Consider the following 25,915-nt stretch of genomic DNA (forward strand, 5'->3'; position numbering starts at 1 on the left):
TAAAAAAAATTTCAATCTTGGTGTTCAACTGATTTCTTAGGAGCAAGTGCTTTTGTTATTCCTGTACTGTACTTCTTAGGAACAATTGCTCCTTATTCCTGTATTGTATTTCTTCAGAGCAGGTGATCTTGTTATTCTCTACTGTATTCTTTAGGAGCACATGCTCTTATTATTCCTGTACTGTATGAGGTACAGTACATCAATATGAAAATACTTGATAGCTTGTAAGAAAAAAAAATCAGATCAGCTCAATATATCTAAACAATTCAAACCATCTTTACTCAGCATGAATTAGCAAATGGTATGTAACCTGTGTAATTTCAGGCTTAATGAACTTACTGTAATTAGAAAAATATTACCTTTGTGAGCCAAATTCTTTATTTTTATTACCTAACTTGTATATAACATAAAACATTGACCCAATTCTTAATAAATATTCTCAATACATATTAGATTTTGCAAAATCTAATATTTATTGAACTCGTCTTCCTTTAATAAACAAAAATTCAATATGACAAAGAAGTCTTTCTGCTTGTTCAATTAACTAACATGACCTAAATTACTGTACTCTTAATTGCCAAGATTATTGTAGGACTCAAGTTATTACAGAATTGAATTCATATACTGTACAGTATCCTTAAATAGCTAACATTGTCAACTATAGTTCCATATTTTACATTATTCTTTCAAAACTGGGTTACATACTGTAAAAACCGATGTAAACATGTCTTACACAAAAACGCATAGACTGCAACACTAGGATGCAGTCTAGAAGTTAGAGGCATTAAATATGCCAAAACTAGAAGACAAGAAAAAGAGGTGACATGATCACTACGTACAAAATAGTAACAGGAATCGATAAAATTGATAGGGAAGAATTCCCGAGACCTGGAACTTCAAGAACAAGAGGTCATAGATTTAAACTAAAAGCTGCCAAAGAAATACAAGAAAATTCACTTTCACAAACAGATTGGTAGAAGGTTGGAACAAGTTAGGTGAGAAGGGGATAAAGGCCAAAACCGTCAGTAATTTCAAAGTGTTATATGACAGAGTGCTGGAAAGACGAGACACCATGAGCATAGCTCTTATTTTGTAACTACACTAATTACTAGTTTAAAGCCTAATACTGATCTCAAAAAGCCCTTCCCACTATCTTCCAGCTCCCATGACAGGTTTGATGAAAAAAAAGCTAAGGATGAACCATGTAAGGGCAGGCAAATAATATTTCTGGGAAGATCATTTTATCAAACTTCTGCCAAGTTTCCTCTTCTGCAACATGTCTAATTGCATTTAAATACTGCAGAGAATTATGTTATCCTTCATATATTCTTAGGGATGAGGTTTGCTGAAGAGCATGATTAACTGTTTCCTCCTATTACAAACGACTTTCTTCTAAATTAAATTGCATCATATGGTAATACACGAACCCTTAGTAACTGGATGCACTTTGTGAGCTTAACATTAATTCACCCACATACATTCACTTAAAACAAATAACACTTAAATATACATGAAACTGCATGTGTGAACTCTTGTGGGTTAGTATATCATACCCATGTTATCACATTTAAACATAAGCATGTATACATGCACTTGTACCGAGTCTTGTGGAACTTTGATTATAACTATCTTCCAATGTGTAACTACCTTATAGAGGACAAAAGTTGTGTGTGGTGTCATATTTTCCCAATAAACTTTGTCATGTAGTGTAAGTTTTTAAGCTTCTGACTTTGGTATGAAGTACACTAGCCTCATTTGAATTCATCTGTTCATCACTCTTATGCAAACAATTAAAAAAAATTGATTAGCACTTTCTTTGCTTGAAACTATGCCCTTTTTGTTCTTAAAATCCACAACATGAATAACAACAGGTTGTAGATGTAAGCCAAGAAAAAAGTGTGAAAAAAAGTGAAACTTCTTCACACAGAATGGTAGACGGATGGAATATTTAAATAAGAGGGTAGTGCAATCTAAAACTACTGGAAGCTTCCAAATATCGTGACAAATTTTGTAGGAATGAAGAGACACCACAGGCACAGCACTTGTCCTAAACCAAATGCAGAATAGGGAAGAACAGGCCACACTTAACCTATAACTTATGTGGAAAGACATTAAAAACCTCTGACAAGGAAAGTGGTCTAAGAGTGGTTCTATGGAAACTGTCAGAGGACCAGATTAGGAATATTGTGAGGATGAGTATTTGTTATGCTAGGAAATTTCAGTGGGAGGTTTAACTTCACAGATGGATAAATATTAAAGAAACTGTTCATGCAATTTGTGAGACCAAGAGTGGAATATGCAGCAGTGGTGTGGTGCCTTATTTCAAGCACATAAACTAGAAAGTTAAAAAAAAAACATGCTACTAAATGTCTCCCAGAACTTAAGAACATGAGCTTATGAGGAGAGGCTGGAAGTGTTAAACATGATCACTACATACAAAATAGTTACAGGAATCTATAAAATAGACAAGGAGGAATTTTTTAAACCTGCAACTTCAAGTGCAAGAGGTAATAGACTCAAGCTAAGGAAATAAAAGTGCTAAAAAATATAAGGAAGTTCTCTTTTGTAAACAGAGTTGTAGAAGATTGGAGCAAGTCAAAGTGGTGGTGGATACAAAAAACCATCAGTGGTTTCAATGCGTCATTTGACAAAAATTACTAGGAAGACAAGACACCTGAGTATAGCTCACATACTGTAGCTACACTTAAGTACGCAATTATAACTTCTGTACACTTGGGTAATTAAACACTGGAAGAATGTCACAAGTAGTCAAACAAGGCTTGGTACTCATGCAGCCTGTCCTCGTAAGATTTCTCAACATCAAGAAACTGCCATACTAAAGTGCCCTTATCCTAACATATCAGAGGACCCAAAACTGAAAACGGGACTATGTCAATTAATTTTGCAAGCTTGATACCCAAGATCTTTAAGGAGAGGTTGTAAGCCTTATACTATTTGCAAAAACCAGTACACAGAAGAAAAAAATTGATATGATCACCAGATAAAAATCTGACAGGAATAAAAATAAAAAATTGAGGACTTTTTTTTTGTTTAAAGACAAACATGAGAATATAAATTCAAGCTATGAAAACAAAGATGCCAAAATAACTTTTTTTTTATAATCTTGCAATGTAATAGCCTTAATAAATAAATTAAAGTAAAGTACTGTATGCCAAAACTATTTAAAGCTCCAAAATTTCATATGACAAGGTGACAGGAATGATGGGACATCATGAGCTTAGCTCTCCTCCAGAGACTACCATTACACAAAATCAAAGATATGCAAATGAGTAGGCAAAGCATGTAGATATAGAATCTTAATGTACGGTAGATGTACTTAAAAATAACAAATTCACAATATACAATCACTTGCACGCGTCACAGACTTAAAAAAAAAAAAAAAAGAAGTCGGAAATCTTGAACTTATGCATACAAAAATACATGCAAGCACACCTGTACACTAGAATGTATGCATGCATACACCTAAATAAACACACAACACGGTTACTGGTGGCTCAGCAATTAACACACATCAAGAACCAACCAGTGGGTCAATATCACCCTCTCACCAAGGACCTACCAGTGGGTTAATAACATTCACTCATCAAAGAGCTACCAGTCATTCAATACCCCCTTACACTAAAGAACTGAATGCGTCAATACCCTCCTCCTCAAAAAGGAGCTACAGTAGGTCAATAACCTCCTCTCACCTTGGAGCTACTAGTGGGTCAGTATGCTCCTCTCACCTTGGAGCTGCCAGTGGATCAATACCCTCCTCTAACCATGGAGCTGCCAGTGGGTCAATACCCTCCTCTCGCAAGGAGAGGCCAGTGGTTAACACCCACCCCTCTCACTAAAGAACTTCTATTTGGCCCTCTACTCTTTCTCATTTACATCAATGATCTTCCAAATCTTCTCAACAACTCAAGCCAATTTTATTTGCTAATGACACAACCTTCATTTTCTCCAGTCCTAACCCTCTTATTCTGAATGACACGGTGAATACTGAACTAAAAAATGTCCATCTTTGGCTGACTGCTAACAAATGCACTCTTAACACTTACAGAACTTTTATATTTTGTTTGGCAATAAATCTACAGATTAAATTAACCTAAGAATTAACAACATCCAAATTAGTAACAGTACATGGTAAAAAAATCTAACTGATGAGTTAAATTTCCAGTGCCTTTCTAGGTGCCTAACCACGGTCAATGGCAGGTAAGGTAAACTCCCAACCACAGGTGGGGAGGTGGGGGGTTCCAGGGCCATTGCTCACTGCGCCTCTCTGAGGAGGGCCAGGTTCTAGCTCGTGGTCTCCAGTAGGCAGAACTCCATTGACTAAAGCCCTGGTCTAATGTATTGCGTATTAGCCTGATAGCTCCATGGAGCTGTAGGGGCTTCCCACAGAAAAAAATTATTATATATTATATATTATATACATAAACAGTTGCCAATTTTTCTACAAAGAAAGAATGGCACCTTGCTGTACTTTTATGTATGTACAGTATTTACATACTAATTGTCATCCAACTTTGGACCTCCCCCGTTCCATCCCAAATCCTTATCCTGATTCCTCCTAAAATGCTATATAGTCGTGATGGCTGGAGTATACTATATATATGTAGTTGTTAATGGTATACTTCTTGCTTAAATACGTTTTTTTTATTTTATATCAGAAGTACAATATCATACTGATGAATATTATGGAATGCTCTTATTATATATTTATTTTAAAAGCTTTGTTTTTATCTGGTTGGGCTCATTTGGGACCTTTTCTGGGCATTTAAGTCATAAAACCTGTATTCACAGGTTTTATGACTATCACTAGAAATTGTTGCAAAAATTGCAAAAAATGCAAAATTGGTGGTTTGGCTTTACATATTATATATGAAGGAGTAGCCAGTTGCTCTTTACTATACTAGAAAAATGGTTATGAAGAAAGGTGTAAGCAGAGAGCAATCATAAGATAAATGCAAGTAAAACAAAAAGTTTGAAGGTGCAAATAAGAGAAAAGTGTGAATACAAAGTATTCACAGTGCCACTGCAAGTGGCACTGTAATGTTGCCAAGTGGCACTATAGTGTTGCCAAGTGGCACTAAAATGTTGTCAAGAGATAGTGTAGTGTTGCTAAGTGGTACTGTGCTACAGCTTGATTCTGTAAGCACAAATAGGCAAGTACAAGAAGTGAATGGAGAAAAAGATAGAATTCAGTGTAAACAAATGCCACATAACGGAATGTGGAATAGGGTAAAATAGGCATAGGTCTACTTAACCTATAAATTATGCAAAAACGTGCTAAAGAATTCAGAGAGATAAAATAGTTGTCTGGATCAATATCCTCCAAGTTGTTCAGACAGTATTTTAAGTTTCGATGAGATCACCCTGTCATGTCTGCTTTGCAGTGTTGTTAGTCCTGTGGACCCTCAACCATTCTTGGCATGAGAGCTAGTTCTGGGGTGATTTTTTCACCCGGTGTTGGATTTTCTCAAAAGCAAGTATGTCCTTTTGAAGGTGCTTGGATACAATAGTCTAAATGGGAGAGTACCAGAGATTTGTACAGTTTGCTTTTCCTTGAAGTCAAAAGTTTGTTGGACTATTCCTAAAGTTTGGTTGGTTGTTTTACTACAACTCCCACTTGTTCTGCATTTTCAGTGACTGGTGAATTCTGACTCGGGTCCTTTTTTTTATAACGTGCAGCATAGTAACTATATAGGATAAACCCTGATTTGTTGCCCACAGAGATTTGTTGTAATATGAATACCCTTCCAGAAGCATTTGCATGATACATTTTTCAAAGACAAGAAAAATACATGGCTATGCCTATTTTTCCTATTTATTTATCCATCTACTTAAAATAAAAATAAAAAACATAATAAGTGCCATATTATTAGTGTATGAATTGTAGCACTTTATTTCCCCATGTTCTATTGGCATAATTTCACTGAGAAAATTTTTAATTTCAACCCATGATGGACAACCATCCGAACATGTTTGTAAAGAGATTTTACCACATCTAACTTATTTCCCATGCCCTAGTCTCAAAGCCCTATTTTTATAGGTAGGGGTACCCATGCCTCAGTGAATGATAACTGTGCCATTTCAAAATGAACCACAGAATTAGGTTTCAAATATTAGAAAGCCATTTACAAGACTCAAATTATTTTTTAAGTGCTGCACTCATTTACAAAATCATTAAAAATGTGATTGGAGCTACATTAAGAGTATTGTATTACTATTCATACCCTTATATTTCCCTCTATAAGTGCTAGTTTTACTCAGCAAGATTTTAATTTCAACTAAACATATGATGCATAAAATAACTAGGAGATTTTGTCTCTAAAGGGATTTCACCCTCATTGCCAGTTTTTCTCATGACCCAACCCCTTGAATCTTATTTTTTTTTTTAAGGTACGGTCATCGCAATCTCAAAATTGTATTATTGAACCAGGTCCATAAGCTTTCCAACAGATCTGTTAACTCAACATATGAATTACTTCACCAAACACTTGGTCGGTAAAGTTGGTGAGTAAATTTGACCTAGAAAATCTGCATTGCAACCAGAGATTCACCGAATCGACGTTGAATAGTACAGTATATGGATGGGAAAATAATAGAGAGATTATTCACAATATTAGTGAGACCAAAATATAAGTACAGTATAAGGAAGTTGTATGGTGTATCTTAAAAAGCACTTAAACAAAATAGAAAGTTACAAAGACATGCTACCAAATGGTTTTCAGACCTAAAAAACAAGAGCAGTGTGTTAAAACTGGAAGCATTAAAAATGCAAAAGCTAGTAAAATAGAAGGAAAATTGGAGATATGATCACCAAATATAATATCACGAATGGAATCAACAAAATTGACAAAGAAGAATTCTTGAAACCTGCAACTTCAAGAACAAGAGGTCAAAAGTTCAAGCTAAGGAAACAAAGCTGCCAAAAAACATTAGAAAGATCACTTTTGTCAACAGAGTGGTAGATGGTTGGGAGAAGTTAAGTGAGGTGGTGGCGATGGTCAAAACCATCAGTAGTTTCAAAGAGTCAGATGATAGTATTGGGAAGATGGAACACCACAAGCATAGCTCTCATCCTGTAACTACACTTGAGTAATTACGCTTCGGTAATTCCACACACGCGCGCACACGCACATTTTACACAATCACATTTATGACTATATGCTAAACTACATTTCCTAACTTTTAATGTGTCTCGTCCAATTTTCCCTCCTCTTGGATTCTAAATGTCACATACTGTACAGTACTACACATTAGCACAATAATAAGCATATACAATATACATTTATATGTGGAATGCAACAAGAACTGTTTAAGCCACGCTGTTGTGGTCAGTATCGCTTCGTCCAGACTATGCTTCCCTCCAACTTTACAGAGAAGAAATATACATTACTAATGTTCTCTCTAGTAATAAAATAGTCTATCATGTCTTACCTTAGATCAGAAGAGAACTGCAATTTATAATCTGAATTATGTAACAAAATTGATTTACACACATTACTAATCACAATTTTCTGACATACCTACAACTGATCAACTCTTTAAAAACATTCTATGAACTTTGACTGCAAATCTGTACTGAAGTCACCCTTAAAAAGAAGTAGGACAAAAGGAACAGCATACAATTTTCCACCCTTTATACATCAGCAAAATGCATGCAATTGCTCCACAAGCAAGGGTAACCATCCATGAGCCAGTCTCCATGCACTAGCCACTACATAGATAGCTACTGTGTCATCACCAGTACGCAAATACAGGAGTGCACGGGATATTCTGCGTGATGTGCACAACTAAATACATTATAAGCCATCAGAATACTATATGTCCATGACAGGTTCCAAGGGGATAAACAAAGGTTATACAGGAATATCATGATTACATAGAAAAATTGGGAATATGAAGGAAAGTTGGGAAAAGCAGACTGTTGGAAGGTGAAAGAAGTTAATTAGAAATTAGAGCCTATGAATATAAGACTGATGTTATTCATGGAATGGATGAAGATAAAGAACAGTGGATAAATACATGAAAGGGAAAATGTTATGTAATGCTTGTCAAATGAAAAAGGAAAAGATTATCATTAAGACATTAGACACAGTAAATGTATGAAAAGATTCATAAGGTATGAAATGATGATGAAAAAATTTATAATTCTTTCTAGATGAGAAATGCAAGTGCAGTACACATTACGTAGATCACATACGAAGTATATATTTGGTATATGAGTCAAGACAACTTGAACGATATTATTCAGGAGCTCTTGAAGCATGAAAGCCTCTGTGTGCGCCAACAGTCATACTTATTATCGATGGCAAATTGAATATTACAACTTTGTATTGACGGTAGTTTCCCCAAGATAATATATACTGTAAAAATTTATTTATCTCTGAAAATGATAACTAAAGACTAAAATCCTTAAGTTAAAAAAAGTTAAAAAACATTCAAACAATAGATTGCTGGAATATGATACACAGTATCTTAACCCCTTCTCTTGGGGTTATAGCCCAGTACTGTCAGTACATACCTAGAACCTTATCTAGGGTTAATCACCCAATACTTTCAGTGCACATCTAGAACCTTTTCTTAGGTTTATCATTTAGTCATGTCTTAGCCAATCAGGGGTTTTCTGGGGGGAGCCCCTTCTGGGTCCCTGTAGCCATTATCTCTGTGTGCATACTACTAGATCCCATGTCGTAGAGTTCTATGGCCTATTGGGGACTAAAGCCAGAACCTGGTCCCCTCACAGAGGTGCAGAGAGCAGTGGCATATATAAAGTTATTTGTTAATACCACCACTGAAAAAGGCACCCAGAAAGTCAGCAATGCAAGATAAACCACTGCTGGCTTTAACTGAGACTGCAGCCTCGAGAACTGCCAGAAGAACTCCCTAACTATACAAACAGTCAAAGATCAAAGAAACTAACACAAGCTTGTTCATCTGCTCCCCCCCCCCCCAATTTGGGGAAGGAGGGAAGCCGCTCATGGTCCGCCAGCTGCTATACTCTCAGTTCTATTCTAATAGGTAGTCATGTGCAGTTCCCCGCTCTATCGCTCTAGCCGCAGTGTGTTTTCTTGTGGGGTTTGCCTATGTGGCTGTTCCTTACGCACAGTTGTGTTGAGTAGACCAGGAGTTATGTACACGTGGAGCTCTATGTGCTCAGGGTTCTCTTCCCTGTGTACCCTCTAATGCTGCCCTTGCACGGCCAGGGCCAACTTCTCTGGAGTGTTTGGGAGGCACAGGCACCTGACCCCTGCAAGATAAAAAATGTCCTAGATGGTCAACACTTATCTGGAAAAACCATGACTTGAAGAGCTCTGGGACGCGAAGCAGAGCACAACAGCAAACAGACGTGTATGCCAAGCAAAATGATTGATTTTCAAGGGCATGTGATTGAAAAGTCCACAATCTTCTGGTGGTGCACAGATGGAACTAATGCAAGAACTGCTTCATTATCAGAGGGTTTGTTCGTCTTGAGGCTTTGCTGTCCTGTATTTTATGCCGAGTTTGCCTTGCCGTTTGTGTGTTTTGGTTTGCCGAACTTTCTGGTGGCCTTTCCTTGGTTAGGGTGATTTAGGATCACCTGTTCGTTGCTCCATTTAGAGGGAAAACTAGGTTTTGCTCTCTGGTCCTCAGTAGGCTTACAATGACTCGAGGGCCTGGCATGTATCTATTGGGTGTAGCTATCCAGGTAAGGCTAGCGCCACCCAATGCATTGGTATTGAGGCTCCTTAATATCCATCAAGGGACCACCATAGGAGCCTTCCCAAAAATGTCTCCTGCAGTGTGAGTAAAAATTCTTGTCTGGTTATAAAAACGAAATCCACTCCAATTATTTAGTAGATTAAATAACATAATTGTGTACCAAGCAATAAACAAAAATCCTAGTTCCAAAATCAGAGTTAAGTAGACTGGATGAAGATGCATGTCACTGATCTCTCATATTCTGAGTGCTAAATTTAGCTGCCATTATTGGTTATGGTTCACTTAGTAATCATGTAAACAAAGCTTAAGAATAATCAAAATATATAAGTATTAGTAATAAAACTAATTAGATCATCATCAGAAAACATCAGAAAAGCTATTAAAATAAAGTGTTACATGTCCCCTCTCACAGAGTCAGAACATTAAAATCTAATATATGTATGATGATTTTTATGTAAAAAATGTATTAGAAATTTCTGTACTGAAAAATTAATCTGCTAAAATAAATACATAAATAAATAAATAAGACAAGAGTAATATAGGTTTTAAGAACATTATGTTTGATTTGGGATGATGAAAATCCAGATTCAACTTTTAGGAAACCTACTTACAATTGGGTTTTGGTCTCTGGTCCTCGGTTTTCAAGTCATTGAAAAATGACAATATTTAAATATACACGATTACTCCTTCCCTGTCTTTAGTAATAAATGTATATAAAAGTATGAATACTGTACATATAATCGCATCCACACAAATTTCCCCATTTGTCCCTGATACTGTTCATTATTTTTCTTGTAACAGTCTTGAAAATACATAATTATCTGAATACCCGTATTAAAAGTTAAATTTAATCTTCACACAAGGCATTAGAAGGTTTCTAATGCCATATACTAATATTAGTATATACAATATACTAATACCTCATTAGTATTGTGAGGTTTCTTATGACTAATACACTTAGTTTAGTTTTGTGAAAACAAATTACTGCACAAGTTTTGAACACTGTATAAGCTCCTCAAATGAAGATAGACTTACAGGTTAGAAGAACAGTAAAGCAAAATATGCTGCTTTAACCCTTAAACTGCACACCTGTTTTTAGGTCAAATTCCTAGTGCCCATAAAAAAACGGTTTACCATTCTATATTGTAAAACATTTATTTCTAATATCTGAATATAATTTTTTTTAGTAATTTTAGTTTGGCTTTAGTGAGGTGAAAATCTATAAAAATTTCAAATTCTAAGAATTATTCTTCAAGTAAATTATTTGTAATAGGTCTCATTATCACACACACCTTCCTGGTCTATGAAAGTCATTGAAATTTTGCAAAGCATCAACGGCTCCTGCTTTAGGCATCAGTAAATGGATGATGGTGCATCCAATATGGTCCTAGTTTTTATAATAAAAGATTATTATTTAAGACAACTAGGGGGGCTTTCAAGATTTTCCCAATATGGCAAATGATTGCCTGAGGTCTCTAGTGTTGAAAGTTAACAAAATCTTTAGGATTTTTTAATATTACAAGACACATCTGCACTGTGCATAGTGCCTTAATCACACTTGATTAGTGGTGTGTACGATGCCCTTTGGCGCTCGTGGGTATATATCATAAGATTCAAAACTCGCACGCATTCAAGGGTCTCACATTTCCTTCCTCAGGCTTCAAGTAACCATCCCCCATCTTGAAAAAAAATCCTGAGTTCCTCACTTTCTTTCTAGAGTTTAAAGGTTAACTATCTCAAGCACTGACATTTTGTTTATCATTTTCCAACTTTGTAAATTGTATTTTTTATCATAAAATTTACAAATATAATAACAATTCAGAATAACAATGTGATCTTCAAACTTTTTTTGAGAGAGACAGAGCCAACAACACAAAATGCTTCCGATAATTAAACTACAATATTCACACTGTACACATGAGTTTAGTAAGGTTATCCATAGTCTATGTCCAAGCACACACTAAGCTCAGACAAACCATTTAATGGTGGTACTCTAGCCTTGGGCATAAGCATCACTCTAGGAAATACCTTTGACTGCTAATCAAATTGCAGGTAAAAAAAAAAAAGTTACCATAAAACACCACTTTCATGCTTCAAATATTTGTTCTATACAAATTTTGAAGCGATTTGCCGATTTATCTGTCTCGGAACCATTCAGATCAATATACTGTACCTATAATCCCAAGACTTGTACAGATGCTCAACCCGAGTACTGGCCCTGGGTAAACCAGCTGTCCATGATGATCAACCACAATAATAATTTAATAAATGTTCTAAGAGATATCTTTCACATGACAGTTGTAGCATCTAAAGCAGCTTTGTGGTGGCAGATTCTGCCAAGCCTTCAGCAGAAACCTAGCCAAAACCATGTATGGGCCCAGTCCAAGAGTACTGGAACCCGTATTCGAGACCAGATCTTGGCAAGGACCTAAAGCTGGGACTTATGAAGACATGATCTGTAACCAGGAGTTAAAATCAATCTGAAGCCAGACCTGTGGGCTAGAAACTTGAGCCATCATCAGGAGCCATGTCTTGGGAAGAGCAGGATGTGCAAGATCAAAGAGCTGATAGGAACAGTGTGTATAATTAGCAATACTCACACTAGAAAATTCATCTACAAGCGTGCAGATCTACCTCACTTGTTGCTGTAGAATCAATGCACACTATGTTTTGCTTTTTATTGTAAGTTTTAATTCCAAAATATTTTAGTTATTGAAGATCCAATTGAACTGCAAATATCCTTGGCACATTTTTTGTGTACTGTATGTACTTGTTGTAATTCCTAGCTTAAGACCCTAAATCCACTTTACATGAAAACAAATTATTTTAAATATGCCATTAAAATACACTTTATATGCTGAACACTTATAATAAAGATAATCAGAATTTTATATGGTCTAAAAACACCTATACTTCATGATATATATGAGTAAATATGGAAATTTATTCTCTCTCTCTCATTTGGAGGTAATGGCCTTGGGTTTATGAATGAGATCATCACACTTCACAAACCACAAATCATACTTCAATAATCTATATAATCATTCTTCTAACAAATGCTTCATACTTTAATTGCTATGCCCTTAGGCAAATCTCTGAAGCACACATGTAATTACCTAAGTAACTGCCTACTGAATGTGGGGACTGAACTTTAGTTCTCCTCCTCCATCCTCCTTGCATGCAGGTATATATATTTATTTGTTATAACCTTTTCCTAGCTACAGAAACAGTTATGCTTGTGGTGTCCCATCTTAACATATTAAATATTTCTCAGCTCCCATTAGTTTTAGCTTTCTCCTCCAGGAAATGATTGTAACCACCTAGTGCTTTACCTGTAATAAACATTTCCTTTAATGTTTCTTAAAATCATTTCTGTGTAATGTCATTTCATCTATGGATGGTAACATATTACAAAACTTGCATGAAGTTATATTATCCCATCATTCTCATCTTCTAATGTGAGCATATCCAAGCCATCCAGGATTTCATCAAAGCTCATGTTATCCTGGAATAAATTTTGTTGGACATTAGTATATTTTCTATTTTGCTTTTACAGTACACATCTTCGGATGTAGGCTGCACAGTATCAGCATAGATCTGACAGACTATAATTACTTTTATCCTTTCTTCGTCTATATACAGTACAATAGAGCGCTTAAAATTTATGAAACCATTTGTCAATATTATGTAATGCTCTTTCATTTTGTTATTTACATGATTTTCTATAAGCAAACTATCCTTATACAGCCAACAAGCCTATGTCCATTTATGAACTGTATCTGATATAACAAGAATTTTATCCCACTATCTATGATAAACTTTGGGCCGTCAGATTCTGACGGATTCTGAACAGTAACCAAGAAATGTATCTGCAGAGAAAATGAGGAAGTATCCAGCTTGAACTGATGAAGGGCACAACAGATCACCAATCTGCAAGAGCAGTAAACTAATTTGTTTAGAAACCAAAGTCTAGAACAGATCAATAGGCAACTATAGACTCTTCTCAGGTAACCCTGGAACCCCAGAGCACTCCCATGAAACAAAAGAGAAATGGCCAGAATTAGAGCTCAAGTCCAATCCAGGACCCAAAGAATGGAATGGAACTCCAATAATAAAGGCCTCTGACCTGAATGCATGCCACCAAGCCATCACAAAAAAATTATTGTGGAATAGCCATAGAAGAATCAGGCTATGAATTCATTAGCCATTACTGCAGCCATGAAAACAACACTGAAGATAAGTTTCCTCTAGCACCACCTTTTCAGCACCTGTAAAGCCTCAGGCTGAGGTTGTTTAGAGGATAGAACTAGAAGTGGAGGCTGAACAAGCAGAAGCAGGCAGCAAGGGCTGACCAACTACCAAATCAGGAGGGTCAATAGGAAAAGGTGAAAAGGTTTCAATTTTGAACTAGTTGACAACAATAAAACTTCCAAAACCTCCTCATAAATGAGAAGAGAATTTCATCAGACACAGCTGAGAGTTTCAGAAGCTTGTAATGTAAGGTGCAAGTTCATAGGCCAGCACAAGTTCAGAGGCTTAGTAGCATTTCATGAGTATTATTAGGACCATTGTACAGTACTGGGAAGAAACTGAAGCCAGTCCAGAATAGGTAAACCTCCCAGATAGAAGGGAACTGGCTGTCCCCTTGGGACACAGTATGCTTCATGGATTTGAAGTCAGTGTTTCAGCTCCTTACCTCCCGCACTGCCTTTTGTCGACTGGTGAGGAATATCTGTACACATGTGCAGTGGTAACTTATTGATCCTGTTTGACACCTTTGTCTCCAGTGGATACCCTCCCACTCTGGTATACACTACAGATGCAGCTGTGTCTAAATGAGTTTATGGCTCATTTAAAGCAATCCCAATGGAACCCAGAAAAGCTTTCCAAGTGCTTATCTGGCATGGGTTTCCAAGACTGCGAAGACTGCCAGTGTTATCCAGATCAAGACGAACCAGTGGAATATTTCCTACTTACTGTCTATGGTTCCACACAATGTCTCCTCCGAGACCTGTTTTATATTAAATCTCTCATCTCGCACTTCAAATTCTCAATACTCATGGCTTGGATAAGAGTCTCATTACATTGCCCTATGACTGATATTCTGCTTCTTGCAGGCTCCACACAACTCTGTAGAATGAGCACCTTGTACCAGTAGGGTGCCCTGCTAATCCATCAGAATTCCTCACCTCCACATGGAACAATGGGGCACAGAGCCCTGTGCATCAGCTTCCCCCTACCTCACTACAACACTTGCAAGAACTGGTTGTCCAAACCAAAGAAACTATGGGGTACATGCCAGGTACAAGAGAGGTGCTGTCTGCTAGATACAATCCTAAACCCCATTAACTCCAATGACGAGGGTAAGAACACACAACCATGCAAAAGTAAAATTTACTTAGTGCGACCCAAGCATACTCCTTTTTGTATTTTTGACTTTTGACTTTTGACAAATGAGTAATAACAAAGTGCAAGACAAAAGCAAACATACTGCTAACTTCTTTCAATTCTGCATCAACAGGCTTCACTGTGGCAACAATGTCTCCAAACAATACCCAAGACCAAAGCAAACTAGAAAGGAGCTGACTCTCAGAAGAATCCCCAGTCCCTGGAAGATAATAATTCTGGTGGGGAAAGGAAGACATACGCTAACACAGGAAAGTAACCCATAACTAGTATCGAACAAATTAATACACCATAGTACACGCAATGTGGGCAGCATTAAACATAACTGAATTATAAATTATTAAATGAAACAAAGCAACACACCTCGTGGAACAATTGTCCCAAGGAAATCAATATCATTTAACTGGAAGCAGAAGATAATTGATTCCTCGTGAGTGAGGTGGATGGCTGGCCTAGACCCTTGGTGACTTGGGCCAGCATCTAGTGGTAAGTGGGTAAGTTGTTGTTAAAGCATTCCCAAGCATAATTATCCTTGATTTATTTAACTTCCATTCTTAAGAGCAGTGGTCGTTTTTGTATTTTTGCCTGTGACTTTGTGAGGTTATCCTCAGTTATAGATACAGTAGGTCTTAAGATCACAGCATGCTTCATTCATCTATTTGAGTGAACCAGATTATGGTTCTGGTTTCAGTCTGTGCAAGTCCAAGAACCTGTTGTGTTGTGGGAGGCTGTGATACCAGCAACTAAACTCAGGTAAGCTCCTGGGAAGGGAGGAGGGGCACATAACACTCTGGTTTTAGATCCGCCTTCCTCTAATATATTATTACTTGTTTTGTTTTGTTATGGCTAATCTTTATCTGAATCATTTGCCTAGCTACACAGAATTTCCTAACAGACAAAATCACCCTACAAACTACAGTTTCACTCATCTAAATCTTTTAGAATTTTCTCCTGTCATCTGTTTTAATCGCAATCTAACATCCTTGTTAATACAGTACATTAGTCAGTGTACATCTTTCTAAATACAGTATTTGCTTTGCTTTATTTTATTTTCTAATTTAGAGTTATTATAATTTTAGAATTACCTTTTACCAAGGTAGGACACAACACCTAAAATTTGCACTGCAAAGAGAGAGAAGAAATCCTCAGATTTGGAGAGCCTAGCTACACAGAAATGTGACCTGCCATACTGGATTAATTTACTAGCTTATTTAATCACCAGTAATATGCAAAAGAAACTGGGCATCATTGTCCAGGTTGCCAAGACTAATTGTCTTTGCTGCAAAGTTACCTAGTATAATCTATATATACTGTATATGTATTACTAATGTAAAAATTGTTGTAGGAAAAGCATTGATTCTACTACAGCAACAATGGTAATGCTTGTGTTCAAAAGGTAAATAATAGTAACTAAATTCATTCCATATACAAAATATTAATAACCTCATTATTATTTAGGACATGTACCAAAAGAAAAAATACGTTTACGTGCGAGGCTGCTAAAAATAAGGGGGAGGGAGAAACTCAAAACTGACCCAAGGAAAAATAAATAAAAAGATTAGTCAAGAACACTTAACTCTTTACTTCCGAGGAGTGATGATTATAGGTCACCAAAGCAGTAAATGACCAAGGAGATTTTTTTCCCAAAGGGGATACAAATATCCTTTATTCTTGCCATGCTGGGAATCATAAGCTCTTGTTACATGTCCCACTTGTCCATACTGGAGTTCCAAAGTGTTGTTACTTCAGCTTTCAAAATGCATATAAACAGCCTGGAACCAAATAATAGTACGCTCTCTCTTCGTAGACTCAATTGCGCTTAAAAACACTCCCGGGTTGTCAATATTTCATTAATCTCCGAAATAGCCGTAGTAATACATGTATTGTTTATCCTGCAGTATATAGTACTATGGCTTAATTCAACTTGCCTGAATTATGACTCAGGTGTTGGCATTAATGATACATTATCTTTCATTTAATGTTTTCCATTATGCATAAATTAATATAGAGGTGAGCATGGATATAATACTAACATGCACACAATACTAAGTATTAAATCTCATCTCAGCTCTCATTACTTATGCCTCCTTTCTATTTTCAGAACTTTCCGTGACTTTCAGAAATGACGTAGTAGTACTGTAGTTCCAGGACATTAATTTTAATTTCCTCTTGACCAAAACTGCCTCAACAATCCTGGGATTGTTAAATCCCAATGGTTTAACTAGAGTTGCATAGACACTTTTTCCTAATATTTGCTAAGCATTAAGGGTTTGCATACAACAAAATGCAGCAAGGCATTATTTTGTATAAACAAAATTAGTGTAAGATATTTGTAGAAGTACATTCTGATATACAGTATAGTATACTATACTATATTATACTTTATATATCGAAGCTAACTCGATACACTAGTTTAAATGTGAATATGATCAGATAAGAAAAGCTAGAATGATCTACATGAAGCTACAAGTAGTTGATAAGGTGGGGGCTTAGGAATTGATTCTCAACCATGCAAGTACATCTAGGTGTGTGCGTACACCCACTCACCCACCCAACTCACTCAAACCCACCCACTCACCCACCCAACCCACTCAAACCCACCCGCTCACACTCCCTTATTCTTGCAAGTTTAGAAAAAAGCTGCAGATGACAGTATATCAAATGCTATTACAAGTAAGGAAATTATACATACTTATGGAAAAAAGCAAATAACCCCAATTTATAAAAACAGTAACAGAAAAGAAACACTAAATGATAACTCAATATCATTAAGTGCCATAGCCAAAGCATTAGACAAAGTAATTAAAACAAATGTGTAGAATATCTTAAAAGAACATAATAGATAAGTAGTATAGCTGTCAAATAAAAACTCAGCATTGAATGTAATGCAATGCCAATTTCTGGAGAAACCCAAGAGTTTCTCTGAAGCTATCTTCCTGAGATTTCTTCACACTAAAAGGTTGGCTGAACCATACACAAGGACAACCAATCCACAAAGACCAGACACAGTGCTGGAAAGGACCCCCTGACCCAACAGACCTGACCCCAAAAATGGGGGCAGACCAACCAGCTCCAACAAAGAACTTGGAAAACAACTACCCAAAAGGTGCACAAATCATGGGACTAGGAGCTGGCAAAAGAGGTGAGAGACACTTCCCCTTGACCCCTCCCCAATTGTACCAAAGGGGCAAACTGTGAAATGGCTGGTGAGGGCCCTGAATGGAACCAGATCTCCACGATGTGTGATTGTAACATCGAGAAGAGGAAGAAGTCACCTCAGGTAGTGCAACAACCCTGGAACCTGACCCACTTGAGGCCTTACCTTGACCAACAACAGACTAAATCCCCACCCAATCAGACCACCTCCAAAAGGGGGCTGAACCCAGAGCAAAGAACACCTGATCAATCAGGCAACATGAGAAAGGTGCCACCAAAACAACCAGACACACAACATCCTCGGGAAAAAGGAGAGGCGAAAATGGGAAGGTCGCCACAAGGTAAGAGACCACATCGAATCTAAACAATGGGGGCTTGCACTGCTGACACACTAGGCATGCCGAATAAAATGCCACCACTGCCTCCCGAACAAGATGGACAAGCATCTTGGGCAAGGCCCAAGATACTCATCCCTCTCTTTTGAACTGCAGGCCACAAGGGCTCTACACCTGGAGTGGACCCCAGCAAAGCCATGTCTTCATGGAGACACTCAGCAAGCCCCTCCACAAGAACCCAGATATGCAAGACTGCAACCAGGTGTGAACACACCCGGCGGTCATCTAAAATAAGAGACCCGAACAGCATAGGTAGCTGCCTATAGAGCTGCCACTTGCCCACATCCTTGGCAAGCATCATAGCCAACAGACAGGATTGTAATGGGGCAAATTGTGCTCTACTCAAACATCTGAAGGATGGTGCTCAACTCACACAAGTCAATTGCACGGGAATGACATAACCCTTGCCAAGACCTCAAGGAAAGAAGAGGATTGTCAGCCAGCCAGGATTAGCCTGAGACCTCAAACTGTAACCAAGAGGAGACAGACCCAAATTCGAAAGAGGCAGGGGTCCATCACAGAAAAGAGATGTGAACTTCACAGGAGGTACCAAAGCAAATCCACGTGAACCATTGAAGGCACAGTACAGGAGGATGGAAATCTTTGTAAGAAGACAAATCCGAGTCACCTATTGGGACCATAAAAAGAACCAAGAAAAATGTAAAGGGGAACCAGCTGAACAATTCAACTTGTACATTGCAAGGGAATAAGAAAAATAATCCCCTTGCAACATAGAACACCCCAGAGGGAGAACCAAGACCAATTAGGGCAGAAAGGCACACAAAAGCATTCCTCGGGCTCCTGCCCAACCCTGGAAACCTACCATGGAGGCACCAGGACAGAGCCAAAGTCCTTGTTCAACACCCGAGACATGGGATGTGTCTTCCCAAGGAGAAGGCTCAGCAAACAGGTGGATGTGAAGGCGAGCACCCTGAAATTCTGGCTGGACAGGAAGGCTCAACTACCTCCACCATCAATGTGAAAGGGATCCACCCCAGAAGAAGACTGAGCTACATCCCAAGGTAAGCTCTGACCCGATCCTAAAACCCTCAGTTGCTTTGGAGCCAGAACCAGGGTGGGGAGAGAAGATCAGAAGCAGGGCAAACCACACCTGCAGGTGGAGGATAGAGGTGCAGATCGAGTCCAGGTGGAGATCACTAACACCTCCAACTTCAGGAGGCACCTATGCCATATGCAATCTGGTTTTATTAAAAAAAAAATGCAATCTAGTTTTATTAAAAAAAAATGCTAACTTACAAATCTGATCAAATTTTTGGAAATGGTAACTAGCTATTTAGACAAAGGTACCACATGAAAGGCTAGGAAGGAAATTACAAGAACAAGGTATAAATAGTAGAATATTACAATGAATACAAAACAATGTTTAAAACAAAGAAAGCAGAGACATCCTAAATGGAAATGAATCTGACTGGTGAAATGTGGTGAGTGGGGTACCACAAGGGTCATTTTTGGGTCAACTCTTTTTTTTTTTTTTTTTTTTTGTCATATACATTAATAACATAGATGAGAATATTACAAACCACTTTATCAAATCTGTAGATGTCAACAAAATTTATGGTAAAGTAGGAATTGAAAATTATATTGATATTTTACAAAGAGCTCTACACAAACTTTACAAATGGCCAGAAGACTGATAAACACTTTTAATGTAAAAAACGCAACACCTTGCATATGGGACATAATGCATATCACAACTACCAAATCAACAACATTAATTTGGAGGAGATCGATGAAGAAAAGACCATAGAGTCAGAATCCACCAATCACTGAAAGCTACACAACAAGTAGGAACTGCATTAAAAAAAAAAATATTACCAACCAAACCCTAGGAATAGTGAAATGATCCTTTAATTTAAAGGAAAGCAAGGTAGTTATTCAACTGTATAAATCTCTGGTATGCCTCCATTTGGACTATTATATCCAAACATGGAGACCATCTTCAGAAGAAAATTCAACATTGGGCAACAAAAATCATCCCAGAACCGAGTTGGCTTTCATATCAGGAATGGTCAAGTGCCACAGGGATAACACTACAAACTAGAGATGACAGGGCTGATCTCATTGAAATGTTTATAATGCAGTACTGAGAAATTTAGAGGGCATCAATTTAGACCATTTCTTTACAAAATTGACATCAACACATGCAAGGAGCAATGGTTTCAAACTCAACAAGCCACAATGTTGGACAGAAAAAAAGGAGATGATTTTTTACTTATAGGAGTTATAAACCCATGGAATTGCCTACCTGCCAAAGCCATAAATGTCATAACATTGTTGCTATTCAAAAATACAGCTGGATAAAATCATCAGGACAAATAGCAAACTTGACAAGCTATCTAAACTTTGGGCTGGTATGTAAACATTCAGCCCGAGTCAGTAGATACGTAAACATTTGGGGAATATACATGCAAGTATTGGATGGTTTGATTTGTATATACAGTACTTTGCACGAATGTAAGCATTAGGTCAACGTGGTAAGCACTGGGTCAGCACCCATGTAAACATTGTTCTGATGTGTGCAGAAAATGTTTGGCTTGCTATTATGTAAAGACTGTGGCAGTAGTAATGTAAAGACTGGCAGTAGCAATGTAAAGATTGGGGCAGTAGTAATGTAAAGACTGGGACAGGAGTAATGAAAGCATTGGATTTTACCAATTGGTGCCCATTCTTTAATACCTGAAGGTATGGCCCAGTTGAATACCATACCTTAAGGTATTAAGGTATGGTATTCATGGCATAGCCCAGTACCCCCTGTTCCCTTTTAACATGTGACTTGGTAACTTGCTCCTCAATCTTCACGGGCAGCCAAGCACTGTAACTACCCATTTTCACATTTGGTAGCTCATTCCCTTCCCTCCATACCCAACCACTTGGGTTGGACGGTAGAGCGACTGTCTCGCTTCATGCAGGTCGGCATTCAATCCGCGACTGTCCAAGTGGTTGAGCACCATTCCATTCCCCTGTCCCATCCCAAATCCTTATCCTGACCCCTTCCAAGTGCTATATATTCATAATGGCTTGGCACTTCCCCTGGTAATTCCCTTCCTCCCTGTTTTCACACCTGGTACCTCACCACCCCCTTTTTCAAACCCAGTAACTCACCCCCCCCCACATTTCAGACCCAGTAATCTATCCCCATTATTTTCACATCCAGAAATTACTTTCATGTTTACGCTTAGGTAATCCCCTCTTTTCACGCCCAATAATCCCCCATTTTTATGCTTGGTAACTAACCCTTTCCTTCATGAGCAACCTGCTAACTCCCACTCCTTTTTTATGCATGGCCCCAGTAAACCCCTTCATACACTGCCTTGTAATCTTATTAACATGGCCCTAGTAACTCCCCCTTTTAAGACACAACCTTGTGACCCCTCTTTGTATGCACTACCTGATAACCCCCTTTTTATGCACGACATGGTAACCCCACCCTTTCACACACACAAGCCTGGTAACTGCACTTTTATCAGTAAGCTGGTAACTCATTTTATGTATAGCCTGGTACTTTTAAACTCCTTTATTGTTTAAAAAAATTACAAAATCTTTGCTCAAATAATCACACAAGACAGGAGCATCTTTACAAATCCGTATATCTATATAAACCCCATCAGACAAACCCATAGTTATATTTATTAATGAATCACCAAAAATAGATGATCAAAACTTCATCCTCTTTTCATTTAACTGAATGGAATACAAGAATGTAAAACAAAAAGGGCCACAATGATAAACTGCAAATCAAGGTTTATTTTGGAGGAACTCAAACTTCTAACATAATTTATGTGAATTAGGAATAGTCTTCAAGAACTGTTTCATCTACATGCATGAAATGGGTACATATAAACTACATACAACTCACACTTAAGAAAATCTTCAAAAGCTTAAAATATTTAATATATATTTACGGAATCATCAAAGGAAAAGAACAACATTTAAAATTCATTTACTTTACCTCCTCTCCATAAAAGCCTTCTTCCAGTCTTCAAAACTTCAAATTTATGGTCCATAAAAACCTTGCCAGTTTGGCCAGTGCTGCTCAAGTTCGGAAATTTTTCATTTACAAATGCTGCAGAAGCTGCAACTAACGATGCACCCACCAATACTTAAACGGACACCGCGAAAATGTAAATTATATATCCGGATTCAAAGTACTGTACAGAGAACAATACTGTGTGCAGCGAGCAGCATGGGTCCAGTGTGTCGGTGGGGGAAGAGTGGGGGGGGGGGAAGAGTGGGGGGGAGAGTGGGGGGGGGAAGAGTGGGGGGGGGGAAGAGTGGGGGGGGGGGGGAAGAGTGGGGGGGGGGAAGAGTGGGGGGGGGAAGAGTGGGGGGGGGGAAGAGTGGGGGGGGGGAAGAGTGGGGGGGGGAAGTGGGGGGGGAAGTGGGGGGGGGGAAAGTGGGGGGGGGAGAGTGGGGGGGGGAAAGAGTGGGGGGGGGAAAGAGTGGGGGGGGAAGAGTGGGGGGTGGGGAAGAGTGGGGGGTGGGGAAGAGTTGGGGAGGGGGAAGAGTTGGGGGGGGGAAGAGTTGGGGGGGGAAGAGTTGGGGGGGGAAGAGTTGGGGGGGGAAGAGTTGGGGGGAGGAAGGGTTGGGGGGGGAAGAGTTGGGGGGGGAAGAGTTGGGGGGGGGGAAGAGTTGGGGGGGGAAGAGTTGGGGGGGGGAAGAGTTGGGGGGGGGAAGAGTTGGGGGGAGGGGAAGAGTTGGGGGGAGGGGAAGAGTTGGGGGGAGGGGAAGAGTTGGGGGGAGGGGAAGAGTTGGGGGAGGGGAAGAGTTGGGGGGAGGGGAAGAGTTGGGGGGAGGGGAAGAGTTGGGGGAGGGGAAGAGTTGGGGGGAGGGGAAGAGTTGGGGGGAGGGGAAGAGTTGGGGGGAGGGGAAGAGTTGGGGGGAGGGGAAGAGTTGGGGGGAGGGAAGAGTTGGGGGGGGGGAAGAGTTGGGGGGGGGAAGAGTTGGGGGGGGAAGAGTGGGGGGGGGGGAAGAGTTGGGGGGGGGGAAGAGTGTGGGGGGGAAGAGTTGGGGGGGGAAGAGTTGGGGGGGGAAGAGTTGGGGGGGGGGGAAGAGTTGGGGGGGGGGGGGAAGAGTTGGGGGGGGGGAAGAGTTGGGGGGGAAGAGTTGGGGGGGAAGAGTTGGGGGGGGAAGAGTTGGGGGGAAGAGTTGGGGGGGGGGAAGAGTTGGGGGGGAAGAGTGGGGGGGGGAAGAGTGGGGGGGGGAAGAGTGGGGGGGGAAGAGTGGGGGGGGGAAGAGTGGGGGGGGAAGAGTGGGGGGGGGGAAGAGTGGGGGGGGGGAAGTGGGGGGGGGAAGAGTGGGGGGGGGAAGTGGGGGGGGGAAGTGGGGGGGGAAGTGGGGGGGGGGAAGTGGGGGGGGGGAAGTGGGGGGGGGAAGTGGGGGGGGGGAAGTGGGGGGGGGAAGTGGGGGGGGAGAGTGGGGGGGGGAAGAGTGGGGGGTGGGGAAGAGTTAAGGAGGGGAAGAGTTGGGGGGGGGGAAGAGTTGGGGGGGGGAAGAGTTGGGGGGGGGGAAGAGTTGGGGGGGAAGAGTTGGGGGGGGGGAAGAGTTGGGGGGGGAAGAGTTGGGGGGGGGAAGAGTTGGGGGGGAAGAGTTGGGGGGAAGAGTTGGGGGGGGAAGATTGGGGGGGGAAGAGTTGGGGGGGAAGAGTTGGGGGGGGGAAGAGTTGGGGGGGGAAGAGTTGGGGGGGGGAAGAGTTGAGGGGGGGAAGAGTTGGGGGGGGAAGAGTTGGGGGGGGGAAGAGTTGGGGGGGGAAGAGTTGGGGGGGGGAAGAGTTGGGGGGGAAGAGTTGGGGGGGGAAGAGTTGGGGGGGGAAGAGTTGGGGGGGGAAGAGTTGGGGGGGGAAGAGTTGGGGGGGGAAGAGTTGGGGGGGGAAGAGTTGGGGGGGGGAAGAGTTGGGGGGGGGGAAGAGTTGGGGGGGGAAGAGTTGGGGGGGGAAGAGTTGGGGGGGAAGAGTTGGGGGGGAAGAGTTGGGGGGGGAAGAGTTGGGGGGGGAAGAGTTGGGGGGGGGGGGGAAGAGTTGGGGGGGGAAGAGTTGGGGGGGGGAAGAGTTGGGGGGAAGAGTTGGGGGGGAAGAGTTGGGGGGGAAGAGTTGGGGGGGAAGAGTTGGGGGGGGAAGAGTTGGGGGGGGAAGAGTTGGGGGGGAAGAGTTGGGGGGGAAGAGTGGGGGGGGAAGAGTTGGGGGGGAAGAGTTGGGAGGGAAGAGTTGGGGGGGAAGAGTTGGGGGGGGAAGAGTTGGGGGGGGAAGAGTTGGGGGGGAAGAGTTGGGGGGGGAAGAGTTGGGGGGAGGGGAAGAGCACATTCTTAGGCAGGGAGTGAAAGGTGGGGCATCCAGGGGGCAGGGATGGAGGGACATCCAGAGGGGGGCAGGGATAGGAGGACATCTAGAGGGATGGAAGGCAGCATCCAGAAACACTGAGAAAGGAGAGGGGGAAAAAGGAGAGGGGACAGAAAGGCCAAAGGCAGGAAGTGCCCATCAAGACACAATGAAGGCAGTACCGTCATCCATAGAACATTAACCAAGGGGCATTCACAGCCAAATAAGGAGCATTAAAAAAAATGGGAGCTTTCAAAGCCGACAAAGGGATGTGTCCACAAAAAAAAATGGGGGGTGTCCACAGCCAAAAGAATTCACAGGTTAAACAAAAGGGGCATCTTACACCAAAAAGAGGGGCATCCTACAAAAAAAAGCATCTCACAGAGGGGCATCCCCCGCCATAATGCTAGTGGTGAACAAACAAACGAGAGACCACCGTCAAAACAAAAATAATGCAACATTGAGGAGTCACAAAAAAGGAGCGTCACAAGCAATAAAGGGAAACTAGACAAGGAAAACACGAAAAGCGTGTTGACACCCTTCCTTTGTGCTGATAGAGGGGGGGGGGGAGAGGGAGGGAGAGAGAGAGGGGGGAGGGGGGGGAAGGATGGAGGGGGGAGGGGGGGAGTGGGGAAGGGAGGGCGGGAGAGAGAGAGAAGGGGGGGGGCTCCACTTGCGGCTTACTTGTAAAAGGAAAACAGGAAAGGAATAAGAATATGGTTGTTTCTCATCAGGGTTTAGCGCTTTGAGTGGTGGTGGTGGTGGTGGTAATGGTGATGGTGGGGAGGATGATAGCAAGAACTGAGCCGAGGTAATAAATGGTGGGCCATGTCAGTCGTGAGGGGTTAGAGTGATTAAGTGGAATGGTAAGACAACCATACGATGAACTGATCAATTATAGGTATGGGAGAAA

At 40.5% G+C, this 25,915-nt stretch overlaps 1 protein-coding gene across 8 annotated transcripts in view; it reads right to left on the minus strand.

Annotated features, from left to right (window-relative positions):
* The window catches only part of Galphao (G protein alpha o subunit), a 268,246-nt gene that overhangs the window by 19,945 nt on the left and 222,386 nt on the right, over positions 1-25,915 (minus strand). The gene's annotated exons all lie outside the window — the stretch shown is intronic.

The sequence above is a fragment of the Procambarus clarkii genome, chromosome 29 (genome assembly GCF_040958095.1).
Source record: "Procambarus clarkii isolate CNS0578487 chromosome 29, FALCON_Pclarkii_2.0, whole genome shotgun sequence".
NCBI classification, from domain to species: domain Eukaryota; kingdom Metazoa; phylum Arthropoda; class Malacostraca; order Decapoda; family Cambaridae; genus Procambarus; species Procambarus clarkii.